This window comes from Macaca mulatta, chromosome 8, assembly GCF_049350105.2.
Source record: "Macaca mulatta isolate MMU2019108-1 chromosome 8, T2T-MMU8v2.0, whole genome shotgun sequence".
NCBI classification, from domain to species: domain Eukaryota; kingdom Metazoa; phylum Chordata; class Mammalia; order Primates; family Cercopithecidae; genus Macaca; species Macaca mulatta.
The window spans coordinates 140,588,218-140,603,606 of NC_133413.1; the positions used below are offsets into that span (position 1 = coordinate 140,588,218).

The 15,389-nt window shown below is 40.8% G+C and overlaps 1 protein-coding gene across 4 annotated transcripts in view; it reads right to left on the minus strand.

Moving 5' to 3' along the window:
• Positions 1-15,389, minus strand: part of ASAP1 (ArfGAP with SH3 domain, ankyrin repeat and PH domain 1) — a 395,945-nt gene that overhangs the window by 144,821 nt on the left and 235,735 nt on the right. The window lies entirely within an intron of this gene.

The window sequence follows — 15,389 nt, forward strand, 5'->3', positions numbered from 1 at the left end:
AGCACTTTGGGAAGCTGAGGCAGGCGGATCACTCGAGGTAAGAAGTTCAAGATCAGCCTGGCCAACAGGGGGAGACACCGTCTCTGCTAAAAACATGAAAATTAGCCAGGTGTGGTGGTGTGCAACTGTAGTTCCAGCTACTTGGGAGGCTGAGGCACGAGAATCATTTAAACTTGGGAGGCGGAGGTTGCAGTGAACCGAGATCACGCCACTGCATTCCAGCCTGAGTGAGAGAGACTGTCTCAAAAAAAAAAAAAAAAAAAAGGAATTTAGGCGGTGTAGCTCCAGAGCTTGCTTAAACACTATGTTACAGTATACGTATATGTGTACAAATAATTCCTCAAATCACTGTAGCACTTCCATTAACACCTCTGCCAAAATTGTAGCTCTTACGGTGAATTTTCTTCAACTGCTTCTGTCAGAGTAAGGAGGGGCTTTTTCCATTTCCTTTTCACATTTTTTTATACCATGTATCTGAAATTATCTGAAATTATCTGAAATTGCTGTGTTTGGGGTTTTTTTGCTCAGACTTATCTTTTAATTTTTAGTTTTTATGGATATATAATAGTTGTATTTATGAAGTACATGAGAAATTTGATACAAGGGTACAATGTATAATGATCGAATCAGGGTAATCGGGGTTTCCATCACCTCAAGCACTGATCATTTCTTTGTGCTAGAACATTTCAATTCCACTCTAGTTATTTTGAAATATATAATAAAAATCATTAACTACAGTCACGCTGCTGTGCTACCTAACACTAGATTGTGTTACTTCTATCTAACTGTATTTTTGTACCTAATAACCAATCCCTCTTTATTCCTTCCACCCTACTATCCTTCCCAGCCTCTGGCAACCATCATTCTATTCTCTATCTCTGTGAGATCAATTTTCTTTTTTAGCTCCCACATGAGACAGAACATGCAATAATTGTCTTTCTGTACTTGGCTTATTTCACCTAACATAATGTTGGATCCATTTTGTGGCAAGTGGCATGATTTTGTTCTTTTTTTTTTTTTATGGCTGAATATTCCATTGTGTGTATATACTGTATTTTCTTTATCTACTCAACTGTTGATGGACACTTAGGTTGATTCTGCATCTTGGCTACTGTGAATGGTGCTCTGATGAACATGGGAGTACGAGTTACCTTGTTGATACAGTGATTTCTTTTCTTTTGGGTATATACCCAGCAGCGGGATTCCTGGATCTTATGGTAGTTCTCTTTTTAGTTTTCTGAGGAGACTCTATACCATTTTCCACAGTGGTTGTACTAATTTACATTACCACCAACAGCATATGAGGGTTCCCCTTTCTCCGCATCCTTGCTAGCATCCATTACTGTTATTTTTATAAAAACTATTTTAACTGGCATGAGATGATATTTCACTGAAGTTTTGACTCGCATTCCTCTGATGATTAGTGATGTTGAGCATTTTTTAATAAAACTTTGGGCCATTTGTAGGTCTTCTTTTGAGAAACATCTTTTCAAATCTTTTGACCATTTTAAAACTGGATTTTTTTCCTATGAGTTGAGATCGTTATATATTCTGGCTATTAATCCCTTGTCAGATGGGTAATTTGCAAATATTTTCTCCTATTCTGTGGGTTGTCTCTTTACTTGGTTGATTGTTTCCTTTGTGGTGCAGAAGCTTTTTAACTTCATATGATCCCATTTGTGTTTGCTCATTTTTACTTTGGTTGTCTGTGCTTTTGAGGTCTTTCTCAAGACATCTTTGCTGAGAGCAATGTGCTGGAGAGTTTCCCCCAAAGTTTTCTTCTGGTAGGTTCACAGTTTCAGGTCTTAGATTTAAGTCTTTAATCCATTTGGATTTGATTTTTCTATACGGTGACAGGGTCTAGTTTTATTCTTCTACATATGGATATCCAATTTTCCCAGCACCATTTATTGAAGAGGATATTCTTTCCCCAATGTATGTTCTTGGTGCCTTTGTCAAAAATAAGATGACTGTGAGTATGTGAATTTATCTCTATTTGGTTCCACTGATTTATGCATTTATTTTTAGTTTTAGTTTTTGAGACAGAGTATCACTCTGCCGCCCAGGCTGGAGTGCAGTGGCATGATCTCTGCTCACTGCAATCTCCGCCTCTTAGGTTCAAGCGATTCTCCTGCCTCAGTCTCCTGAGTAGCTGGGATCACAGGCATGCACCACTACATCTGGCCAATTTTTGTATTTTTAGTAGAGATGGGGTTTCACCATGTTAGTCATGCTGGTCTCAAACTCCTGACCTTGTGATCCACCTGCCTCGGCCTCCCAAGTGCTGGGATTACAGGTGTGAGCCACCGTGCCTGGCCTATGCATCTGTTTTTATGCCAGCATCATGCTGGTTTGATTATTATAGCTTAGAAGTATAATTTGAGGTTAGGCAACGAGATGCCTCCAGCTTGTGTATTCTGTCTCCCTCACTAGTACATAACCTCGATGAGGACAGGGACCTTGACCTTTCTGTTCACAGCTATATCCTTAATGCCTAGATTCCATTAAAAAGATAAGATACTTAGGAAGTGCAATCTATAGCCGGGAAATAAATATATTTTGTTGTTGTTGTTGTTTGTTTGTTTCACTGCTCTGCGGCAGTGGCCTGAGTCTCCTTGATTTTAAGATGCTACAAAGAGGAATCTACAAAGGAGAAGGAGATGGAGATGGAGATGCTACCCAGCTGCAAAGAAGAATGGCAGGGGGAAACCAAGGGAGGCAGAGTCAGGTGTGAAAGGAGTAACCAAAACAAGGACTGAGAAGAGTTTTTAACTACTTATCTTCAAGGAGACCCCAAGTAATCTTGATAAAATCAAGTTTTAGTAGCGTGGAACCCAAGACTGCAGAGACCTGCAGGACCAGATTATAGATGGAAAGGTTTGTGGGTCCCCTCACTCAAGAAATAATTTTACTCACACATAAGTGTATTCAATTGTCAGTCTGTCCATCCATCCATCCATCATTAGTAAGATACCTACTCTGTGCCACATACTACACTAAAAGCTTGATAGGCAAAGATGAATAAACACTGTTCCTACCTGTAGAGAGTTCATATTCTAGGAACAGAGGAAGTCACTACACAGCCAACTCTACTACATTATGCTATTATGTGTTAGTGGCAGAGGGACAGAGTGGTGTGAGAAGGACCAACGCTGACTTGGAAGGGCTTTATGCATGACTCTCTTAACCACATCTGTAAAGCAGAATATTATAACCTATTGCAAGCAGCTGTTGTGAGGATGGAATTAGTTAATATGTGAGGATGGAATGAGTTAACATATGTGCAAGCTTACTCCCTGATACCTAGAAGTGTTGAATACATGTTTATTTTTTAAATGCTATGGGATGTTAAAATACAAATAAGAAAATGAGGGAGCAGAGAGGGGCGGGGAACAGGAAGGCTTTCCCCTTTTGCGCTGGACTTCTCCCTAACCCTTTCCTCCTGTTTTCATCTTAGGCTTCCTAAAATTCTCAGTCATTCTACCTCTTTACTCTCCCTGAGCACCAACTAATTTTACAAACCAGAAGGTTTCCCAATGTGTGTCACCAGAGGGCTTCTCTGGTGACACACATCTTAAGAAACAATCACTTCTTTCTTATTTCAAAGACAAAGGGATTTCTACCAAGACAATTCTGTCTGTGATTTTGCCAACAATCATACAGCAACAGCCTGGCTGGCAAGCCAGAGAGCTATAGTCTGAGAGTCTACATTCTGTGAGACTCTAAGACACTGGTTCTTGGGGAGTGGGGCAAAAAATAAAAAATCTTAGCTGTTACAACTGTCTGTGGCCCTCCAAATGGCCACAGTATATAACTGATATCAACTATGTCTATTACCTGTATTAAAATTTCATGGGGGGAACGATGGGGGACCACGTCTAAAAAGGCTCTTGGGAAAAGGAGGAAGGCTTTGGATCATAATGAGGGAAAAAAAAGGTTGAGCAACACTAACTGGGTCTGAGACTGAAAAAATGAAGATTAATAGGACTCACCCTCTGTTTTATATTGATAGCTGAAATAATGTGCTCTGAGTCCCTCAATTTCATTCTTGGAGTACAATTCCCTAGCATCCCCCTATCCTATGGGCCTTAGAAGTTTGGATGGATGGCAGGTAAGTAAGGTTGGGGGGCCTGACCCACCCTTCACTAGTCAAGCTATTGCCTACCTTTCCTCTGTTCACGGAGATCCTTACCTTATTTTTCTTCAAAGCACTTACCATCCCTACCCATTTGTATATATGGTTGTTTCCCTATTTGTTGCTGTCTCCCCAGTTTGGTTGCCAGCTTGAGAGAGGGGTCTATATGCTCACTGCTATATTCCCAGAAATTAGAACACTGCCTAGCACAGAGCGGGTGCTCAAAAAATACTTGCAGAAGAAATGAAATACAGAATCATTTGTGTACAAGGTTCCTCTTTACAGGGCTATCTATACTGATGGAAAGTTACGTGCCTATCAACAGGGCACTGGCCAAATAAATTACAGAGCTTCTAAACAATAGCCAAAAAAATGAGAAAGTTCTTTATGCCTCACTTTGAAAATACCTCTAAGATAAATATTTATGTGATAAAAGCAAGGTATAAAACATTACTTACGGTATGCAATAATTTGCATAACAAGGAGGAAAGAAGGCCAGGCACGGTGGCTCATGCCTCTAATCCCAGCACTTTGAGAGGCCAAGGCAGGCGAATCACTTGAAGTCAGGAGTTTGCGACCAGCCTGGCCAACATGGTGAAACCCTGTCTCTACTAAAAACACAAAAATTAGCCAGTCATGGTGGCACACATCTATAATCTCAGCTACTCGGGAGGCTGAGACAGGAGAATTGCCTGAACCTGGGAGGTGGAGGTTACAGTGAGCCGAGATTGCGCCACTGCACTCCAGCCTGGGCGACAGAGCAAGATGCCATCTCAAAAAAAAAAGGGGGGGGGGGAAGTCTATGCTTTAATTATTTCTGAAATAATACGCAGAAACCTGTTGATACCAATTTCCTCCAGGGTTAGAAGCTGGGCAAAGAAATAAGGTGGGAGAGGAGATTTTTGCATTTTAAAAAAATTATAATATATAACATATTGTTTATGTAAAAACTCAAAAATTTAAAACAAAATATGAAAAGACAGTGATTATAAATAATCCCTTTTCAATTCTTTGTTCTAAATTATGGTTTGCATCAATGCCTCAAATTCTTTGTGAAATGAAGCAGAAAATTAAAAAAAAATACATTAATGTTATTAGTACTTTGATCTGAAGGCTGTATTATAAAATAACAATTAAAGAATTATGAAACTCTGTGGTTAGTACTGAATGTGAGAGTTGTTCCAAATAAAAAGTGCCTCAAACCATGTACTGACCACACACTAAACACACACAGTAACTTCTTTTTTTCAAAAAGTAGATATGGGGGGGGGTCTTCTCTTATTGGTAAGGCTGGTTTCCAACTCCTGGCCTCATGTGATCTGCCCGCCTCTGCCTCCCAGAGTGCTGGGATTACAGGCATAAGCAACCATGCTCCGCCACACACAGTAACTTTTTAATGCCATCATTGTGGTTAGGCATGAGGGGAAGATAGAAAACCCCAAGAATTAAGAATTTCTCCGTGGTTATCTACACACATTCTTGAGGGCTGATAAGAAATCACGAACGCAAAACATGTATTATGAGTTCAGAATGTTTCCAGTGACTAGTCAATGAAAAGGCTACAAAAAAAAAAAAAAATTAAAATTTACAGTCTTTCCAACTTACTTCCCAGGAAAAGGTAGGTTAATTAAAAAAAAAACTAGCACCGAAAAGTTTAAGTGACAAGTGAATAGTAATTACCTGTGTCATTATAAAGACACAAAGAAAGGTTTAAGAGAAAGCAAACCAATCTCAAGAGGAGGAAATTTTAGGAAATATTCATTGGGGGGAGCAAAAAAAAAAAAAATCCTTTCTTGGAGATCTCAAAGAAGGCAAAACCTATTTCTCAGTTATTTTAGGTGATTATTGTGCCACAGAGATGGAGTATATGACTTTGCAGTCATGGGATTCTATAAATTTCCTGTGTTTTCATTTTTATAGTTCTTTCAGGAATCCTTTATATTAGCAGTCCCCAACCTTTTTGGCACCAGAGACTGGTTTCGTGGAAGACAGTTTTTCTACAGATGGTAGGGGGTGGGGGAGTTGGTTTCAGGATGAAACTCTTACACCTCAGATCAGCAGGCATTAGTTAGATTCTCATAAGAATGTGCAACCTAGGTCCCTCACATTCACAGTTCACAACAGGGTTCGGGCTACTTTGAGAATCTAATGTCACCACTGATCGGACAGGAGGTGGAGCTCAGGAGGTAATGCTTGCTCACCCACCACTCACCTTCTGCTATGTGGCAAGGCTGCTAACAGGCCACGGCCCAGGGGTTGGGGGCCCCTCGTTTATATGACCTGAGCAAGAGTTTTGCAAACTGATGTGTAGCAGTCATCTCCAAGGCACTTAACAATACAGCCAATATAATACAATAACAATATCAGTAAACTTCCTGTATCACCTTCATTATCTTTAATAAATTTTTAAAAACCCTTTCAAATCCATTATATAATTATTTCCCATTGATTTTACTAAAATTCTATTGATTACTCTATCTCCATTTACTCAACTTCCAAATCATTTCCTTTCCTTTATTGATAACGTTGAATTAACACAAGTTCTTTACATGATTCAAGTCTACAAGAAGTTGAAGCGTATGTTTTTGAAAATGCATTTTTTTTTCATTTTATTAAGCAAACAACACATTTAAAATCATTTCAGGACCAGGAATGGTGGCTCATGCCTGTAATCTAAGCACTTTGGGGGGCCAAGGTGTGAGAATTGCTTGAGTCCAGGAGTTTGAGAACAGCCTGGGTAGTACAGCAAGACCCCATCTCTTTAGAAATAATAATAATAAAAAAAAGATGAGCTGGGCATGATGGTGCATGCCTGTAGTCAGCTACTCAGGCGGCTGAGGCAAGGACTGCAAGATTACAGTGAGCTACGATCCTGCCACTGCCTGAGTGACAGAGTGAGACCCTATCTCTTTAAAAAAAAAAAAAAAATTCCAGAATAGTATTTAGGTATGGTAAATAGTTTTGCTTTCCGAACAAATTGCTTCTAGATTTCTTTCCTAAAATAAGAGGTATTCCCCCTGCTAGTACATACATCAAGCCTAACCAGAAATTTGGAGTTAATCAAACATAGGTAGGCTGAGGTCTACCTTCCATCATGCAAAAGGGACTTACGGAAGCAAGTAACTGTAATTAATATTAAACTCGACAAAAATAGCCGTTTATTCCTTACAATTGCTTCAACACTGCCAGCAATATACAAGTAGCCCCTGTTATCCCAGTCACTGGAGATGACTTCATAAAGTTTTTCCTCTGTATATATAAACATATATCTTCTGCTCTGATTTTTAAAATGTCTTTATGCTTTACCACTAAAATAAATGATCTCACTTACTGTTTACTGAGTTATCACCTTTCCTCACTAGAAGGTTTGCTTCTTAAGGGGAGGCCCTATATCTGTTTTGTTTACTAACTGATCAGATCCCAAAGAAGGAATCAAGAAGCAATTGTAGGCCGGGCACAGTGGCACACGCCTGTAACCCGAGCAGGCTGGAAGGCCGAGGCAGGTGGATCACCTGAGGTCAGGAGTTTGAGACCAGCCTGGCCAATGTGGTGAAACCCTATCTCTACTAAAAATACAAAAATTAGCCAAGTGTGTTGGTGGGTGCCTGTAATCCCAGCTACTCAGAAGGCTGAAGCAGGAGAATCTCTTGAACCTGGGAGGCGGAGGATGCAGTGAGCTGAGATCACACCACTGCACTCCAGCCGGGGTGACAAGAGTGAAACTCCATCTCAAAAACAAAAAAAAAACAAAAAAAAAGCAGTTGTAGGTCACACTGTACTACCATTTCTAGCTTGCCTGAATACTGCCCAACTCAGCTCCAAGCCCCTCTATGGGCCTGTAAGTGGAGTGCCCTTAAGGCCTCACTCCAACAAGTCACCCTGTCCTGCTGGAGCAGCCAACCAGCAGAAAGACAATGAGTCAGCAGGGCCTTGTTTTTTCTTGCCTCTGACAGGAGAGCGGAGCAGAGTTCTACAAATGGTACTTCCAGGACACTTACATGCACACAAGACTGTATTAATTAACAAGGACATAATTTGCTTGCTTTGTCATCTTGCATTAATCTTGACATTCCCTCTCCACTGCCCATTGGTTCTGTCTCTCTCCAGAACTGAAACAGTTTCTCTGAAAGTAAGGCTAATGCAAATCTGCTGACTTGCTCAATATATTGGAAAATCCAATTAAAATAATAAGCCAGCTCCCAGCAGTTAAGTCCGCGATTCTCTGGTATAAATTGGGTATTCTGTCTAATATATTAACTCCTTCAGGTCCTAGAGAGTTATAATACTTGAAGCTATTTAAAACTGGTGCCTCCTGAAGTGGCAGGTCAAAAAATAAAACTAAATAAAAATAAAACTGATGCCTCATCATTAGGCTGCTTTCCAAGGTACTGTTATACAGAGGAAAGAATCCCAGAGGCATGTGGCCACTCATCACTCCCGGCCTGCGTGAACTGGGAAAACCGCTTAACCTTGCTGGTGTCCCAGCACCTTCCTGAACTAGCCCATGCCAGTGTCAGTGGATCGAGACAGAACTGACACCAACGGGCCAAGGGCAGTGGCTCATCTGTAATTCCAGTACTTTGGGAGGCTGAGGCAGGTGGATTGCTTGAGTTCAGGAGTTCGAGACCCGCCTAGGCAACATGGTGAAACCTTCGTCTCTACAAAAAAATATAAACATTAGCTGGGCTTGGTAGTGCATGCCTATAACCCCAGCTGCTCAGAAGGCTGAGGTGGGAGGACTGCCTGAGCCCAGGAGGTTGAAGCTGCAGTGAGCTGAGATTGTGCCATTGCACTCCAGCCTTGGCAACAGAACGAGACCCTGTCTTAAAAGAAAAAAGAAAAGAAAAGAACTGACACCAATGAAGCTCCACTTTATTCCAGGCCACACAGGTGGCTCGGTTCACACACAAAGTCTCATTAGCTGCTCCTGGTAACCCTACAAGGTATTACTAAATAACTTGGCCAAACACACACAGTTACCTGAGACACAGTGGATGCAAACACAGGCAAAATGCCTGACACTACTGTAGGGCAAGTGCCCTGATAGCAGTAACTTAAGCACACCCTTAGAATGACCCTGTGGCAGATGTACCTGAATGTGTGTTCTAAGCTAGGGAATCCTGGGAGTAGCAATCACAGAAATTCGTTCCTTGTCTATGAGAAATGTCCGAGTCCCCGGCCCATCCTGCGGAACACAGGTCATACAGAAGATTGAGGCCTTGAGTTTTGGGTTCCATGAAGGTTGCCAGGTGGGTCATTAAGGGGAGTGTTAAGTGAAAATCCTATATAAGCTACATGCTGTTCACTAGTGGGTGAAGTTTTCTTGTCCAGCCTGCTGCCACTGGACTCTCTCCCCTGTATGTAAGCCCCTAATACATCCCATGTCTCATTTGCTGGCTCTGGGACTTTTCTTTGGCCTCTTGAACCTGGTGCCTTCCCTACCGAGGCTAGGGGTTTGGCACAACAAACACATAATACCCCTTAATCAAATGTAACCAGGTTTATTTTCATAAGATTTTTTATTTATTTATTTATTTTTGAGACAGAGTCTTACTCTGCCACCCAGGCTGGAGTGCAGCCATGCTCACTGCAACCTCTGCCTCCTGGGTTCAAGTGATTCTCCTGTCTCAGCCTCCTGAGTGGCTGAGACTACAGGCACCTGCCACCACGCCCGGCTGATTTTTGTATTTTTAGTAGAGACAGGGTTTCGTCATGTTGAATCACAAGATTCTTTACACTTGAAAAGCTCAGCAGTAGTGGTGAAAAAATGATAATGAGATAGCATTTCAGGTACTTTTAAGGCTGGGATGGGAAGCTTCAAAATATCCTTTCTATTGCACCACATTCTCTCCATCTCACAGTTCCTGCTTCCCTGCCTCATCTGCAAGACAGTCTCCATAAACTGTAAGATAATGCAGCCCATTATACTGTGTTCTAATCTAGGCAGAATGGCGTGAATTTTATTTAAATGACAGAGGGTACTGTATTTAAAATATATTATCTAAAGATATTGCTCACAACACCTCTGTAAAATGGGTCTTAGTCTCACTAGATTAATGAGGAAACAGGCTTAGAGAGGTTAAGTAACACGCCCAAGGTCAAACAGTGAGTAAAGCAGATGGTCAGGTTATTAATTAAGGTTTTTACTGACTCCAAAGACCATTCTCATTTCCTCTGCACTCTGCTGTTACAGTGATCTTTTAAAGTGATTACCAGATTATATCATTCTCCTGCTTAAAACCCATCGTTGGCTTCCCACTGAACTACACTCATATCCAAGCTCCCAATTTAGGTCTGGCCCTGCCAACCTGTTTTGAGTCCTTCTACCCATTCTCACTGCACTTCAACTCCTTCTGGCTTCTCAACCCACAGAGCTCTCCCCCTTTGCATGTACTTTACTCTGTCTGGAACACTCTTCCTCTGTCTCCATGTCACTTCCTCAGTGAGGCCTTGACCATTCTAAATAATAAATAAGTCCCTTCTTCCTAATCTCCTGTTACTCTGGACCACTGGCAGAATAGGTTCTCTTTCATAGAGTACTGCACTTTAAAACTACCCGTGTGTTCCTTTACCGTCTAGAGCAAAGCTTCTTGGAGGCAGAGGCTATGACTGCTTTGCCCACCACTGAGCTACATCAAACTCCTAGAGTAGCAAAGTGTTGACTTGCTATATACACTAAATAAAAATGCTTACTGATTAAGTAAATGGATGAATGAATTCCTCTCCAAATCAGGAGAGCTGCTCTGAAGCACCAAGCATTATAGAACCTGAATCAGTTTTGGTCTTCCTGGAGTGCTCAGCACCAGAATGGGGGATCCAGAATGGGGGAAGCGGCAAGATTCAGGAGAGGGATAGAAGAGTTAGAACTGCTCCCAGGATATGGCTGGGAGTGACAAACCAAGGGTACCCCTCCCACTCTGCAGCTGTTAGGCTCTGACAAGAAGAGAAGAAAGAATGAAGGTCAGGAGACCTGTTCTAGACTTGAACCTGTCTCCAACCAGCTGTGAATGGTTAGGCAGCTCACTTTTTGTTTCTGGCATCAATAAAGTGTGGGGTCTCTAAAAAGATCTCTAAGGTACCTTCCAGTTACAACACTCTTACAGCTTAAAATGAGCTACTGAGATACAACTGAATAAAGGAGAAAAAATTCCACCTCGAACGGGTGAGAACTATAGGGAGATGCTCAAACTGCCTCAGAGACAAGGCAGCCCTGGTTCCCCACCCAACAAAGTAACAAAAACCAACAAACAGTTCCGTGGTAAAGCCGGAAAGTTAGAAAAGTCCATTCAAAATTCTTATAACAATTCTCAATTTTTTAGTATAGTCCACAACGTTCACTATAAAACTTCAGGCACAGTATAAACATAACCTTTTGAAAAAGTCTGAAATATTTCAACGAAGTGAGCATCTTAATTTGATCAGAGCAAGGCACCAACTATGACCTACTAGGGCCTTGGGCTACTGGCAGTTTCCCCCCATTTCTTGACTCTTAAATGACAGGGAAGGAGGAGAAACCAAAGCATTACAAACTGAATTAATGGAGTAATGACAATCAGTAACTAAATAATATATAATCATGAGATGTGTAGAGATTTCAAACTATTACATTTTGGACAGTGGTAAGTGGAAACAATAGAAATATTCAAAACAGGAAGTTGTGTAAATAAATTACAGTGCAAACATAAGACGGGCATTCTATACAATTTTTAGAATGTGCCTCTTGGTGGGAAGTGCCTCTGGGTTCTGTAGACTCCTCTTTGGAGACTGCCAGGGGAGAGGATCCTGGCTCCAAACCCTGCCCAAACAAGCCTTGATCTAGGAGGTTGTATGCTTCCAACTAAGCAAAGGTTTTTAGGCTGCAGTATTTTACAAAACAGGAAAACATTTTCAAAATGTATCAGTGGAAAACCACAGTATAAAACAGCACTGCAGTATGAACCCAATGTTTAAAAAAATTATATGACTTTAAAAATGCGAGAAAAAAGATGTTAAAACAGCAAAAAGTTTAGAAAGACAGAGGGTACGTATACACACACACACACACACACACACACACTCCATAACAGGTAAGATTACTGTCGATTTTTATTTTAGTCTTTTTCTCCCTATATTTTCTGAGTTTTCAACAATGAAGTGGTATTATTTTCGTACGTAGAAAGTTATTAAAAAGAAACATGACACAAATCACAAGAGGGTGATATAATTAACCAGTAGCCTATTTCTCATTCAACTTGTTCTTTATTTATTGATAAAGATGTAAATCAGATGGCATGTATAAAAGTAAAAACAATTAATATTATAAAAGTGAATCTGGAGGGAAAAACAGTTGCAGCTTCTCTGTAATACTAGGAAATCCTGGATCTCTGTCCAGAATGACAACCCTTCCTAGTGGTTCTCAAAAGTGTGGTCCTCAAATCAGTAGTGTCAACATCACTTGGAAACTTGTTGGTTATGAAATCCCAGACCTAATTAATCAGAAACTCCAAGAGTGGGGCCCAGCAACCTAAGTTTTAACAAGCTCTCAAGGTGAAATGGATGCAAGATTAAGCGTGAGAATCATTGCCTTAGACTAAAGGTTGTCCAAGCGCAAGAAAAACCAAAGTTCCTTTAGAGAAGGAAAGACATAGAGCCAGAGAGCAGAAATCACTTGCCTATGGTCTAAGGCATAATTACAATGAAGAACAGACATACTGTGCTGGAAGATCTGGGAAAGGCCCAAGGAAAAATGCAAACTAAATTACACCATGTGCTAAAGGCATTCGGGACTGACAAGACTGAATTTAGGCATAAAGTACATTTTACTGGAAATGCTAGAAAGAAAAATGGGTAGGTCTAACAGTACCAGGGAATATGAGAATTCTTTAACTTAAAATAATGCAATTATATTTTATCTAATTCAATTTACTAAATGGTGGGTTACATTTAACATCATCTCCTACATCAAGTGAAAATGAAAGTACCATTTCCCTGTGCATTATCTGCAGCATCTGATTTCATTTGATGATAATTATATGGAAAGGGGAAGTAGCTAGGATTTATAAGACCAAGACAAAGGAGAAAGTAAAAGGAGGCGGTGTGCTATATAGCTAGGCCTTGGTTTGAGAAAGATATCCCCATTCTAAGGATTTCTTTATTGTACTTAAAATGATAATCAGTTAGTTCATGATCAACTTTCAGACCTTTAATTTCATTTCCATGCTTGGCATCTATAATTTGTTCTTTTTCCCTAGAATAAAACCACACTGTAACATCGAATCACATTTTCCTTGCTTTCACTCAACATCTTTATCACAGATTATGATAAATTGTTTTGCAATATCTTTTACTCAGGACGCACCTTCTTAACACAATTTTAAAAATTCAACAAACATATGCAAGCACACAGGGCTTACCACGTACTGCGGTGACATAGTAATGTCTCATAGTAGACATTATTGTCTTCATTTAACTGACATTTAACTGGTCAGAGCCATCTTGGCTCCCTTTTTTTGGAAAGCCCTGCCCTGTCTGCTTGGTCTACATCTTCATGTTTTAAGACTTATTTCACTTAATCCTCATTAAATTTTTCAGAAGTCAAAGAATCCACCTAAATGGTAACTGTGATAGGCAGTTGTTTCATATATTTCAAAGCTTGCAGAAAAGGAATCTTCTTAGATATTACATTTGTGATGCCAACTGCTGCCAGGAAACCCCACTTGCGGGAAACCAAAAGCACAATGTTTTACAAGTCTGGTCCTATACCTTTGTCCATCTTCCCTTGTAAAATTAAGTAATGCTTTAGGGTAAACTATTAAAATATTATGTATAAGCAATCTCTCACATAGAAAATGACAGTCTTAGCACAGATTCTGGAACAGAGTGGGCACTTGGTAACTGCTGACAGAGATAAGGGCACACTTTATATAAAGTTTCTTTCTTAGTACTAAAGTATAGACTTTCACCTCACTCTTTATCAAGTATATCAACCATTGCTTAATATTATTTAATGTTTCTATTTATGAAAACAGACTCTGCTAGCTTAAGAGAATAGCGTTTCATGAATATCTCTTAATAATTTATGGCTCAGATAAAGCGTGCCTCCTCTGCACAGCCTTCCTAGATACTCTTGTTTTCTACATGAATTAGTGAATGAATGAATCTGCCTCAGGTGACCTAGCTTGGGAAGTCGTGGAGCAGAGACATGAACTCAATTACAACTGATTTCGAAGTCAAGCTATTTCTGCCAATCTTCTGAATTTTCAGTTGCTTCACATATCTGGGGCAATATGTCAATAAAAAGATCCACTCGTTTTTACTGAAAGATGTAGTCAGATACGAATTCAAGACTGCATCAGTGGGCCATTTCTTCATGTTTAACCCTAAGGTTACCAAACAGTATAATCTAAAATGTAAAGAAAAGGCAAAGCAGCAACCAGCTTAAAAACAATGAGAAATTACATACTGAAATATAAATTAGAAATAAATTCTTGGAGGGGTGAAATGAATTTGAATTAGAAAAAAACACACACACGGCCGGGCGCGGTGGCTCACGCCTGTAATCCCAGCACTTTGGGAGGCTGAGGCAGGCGGATCACAAGGTCAGGAGATCGAGACCATCCTGGCTAACACAGTGAAACCTTGTCTCTACTAAAAATACAAAAAATTAGCCGGGCGTGGTGGCAGGCGCCTGTAGTCCTAACTACTTGGGAGGCTGAGGCAGGAGAATGGCGTGAACCCGGGAGGCGGAGCTTGCAGTGAGCTGAGAGCGCACCACCGCACTCCAGCCTGGGCGACAAAGCCAGACTGTCTTGGGGGGAGAAAAACACACACACACACACACACACACACACACACACACACACACATACAACAAATGAAATGGATCACCTGGTCCAGCAAAACATCTACATCAGCATTTTCTGAAGTGGTTCCATGAAAAGTCGATACAACAACAAAGTCTTTATACAACAATAAAGTCTGTGCTCAAATAAATTAGAAAGCACTGCATTGGACAAGTTTCTTTATATTCTTGCTCCCAGGCAAGAAGACACCAGATACACTGGACACAGTATGGCCACTGTGTACGGCTGCGCAGGGTGTACATGGCTCAAATCACCCACCTGGCTTGTACAAGGGAAGCCTGAAGTCCAGTCAGTCTCCCCTCACTAACCCGTGTTTCCCGGTGCTGGCTGGCATCAGCCCTGAAAAAGCGCCAGGCTGGGCTGTAGTACCTCCCAACAGCCCGGATGTGCAGTGGTGGCCCTGTCTGAGGGCC